We start from the raw sequence: 307 nt of genomic DNA, 5'->3' as shown, positions 1-307 counted from the left end.
GACCCTTTATTGGGCTTTTCCCCCCCAGCTTTCCAGACCCGCTGCCTTCCGCCCCCCGACTTGACTTCACACGGGTGTCTCCCCCTGCCTTATGCCCACACCCCACAAAGCCCCCCCTAAAAAACCCCCGCCGTTACCCCAAATGGAGCAGCTCCCCACACATAGACCCCCCAAGCGCCCCCCCCCCACCACTGAAACAACCCCCCACACTCACAGGGACGGGGTGCATCTCCCGCCGGCCCCAGGGGTGCTTTCCCCTGCCACCCCCCCCCAATTATTATTTTTTTTTTGCAGCCCCCTGTGAGGG

Source organism: Calidris pugnax, unplaced genomic scaffold (genome assembly GCF_001431845.1).
Source record: "Calidris pugnax isolate Ruff unplaced genomic scaffold, ASM143184v1 scaffold27, whole genome shotgun sequence".
NCBI lineage: Eukaryota > Metazoa > Chordata > Aves > Charadriiformes > Scolopacidae > Calidris > Calidris pugnax.
The sequence above is the reverse complement of the archived record's forward strand: the minus strand, read 5'-3'. Positions refer to the sequence as shown.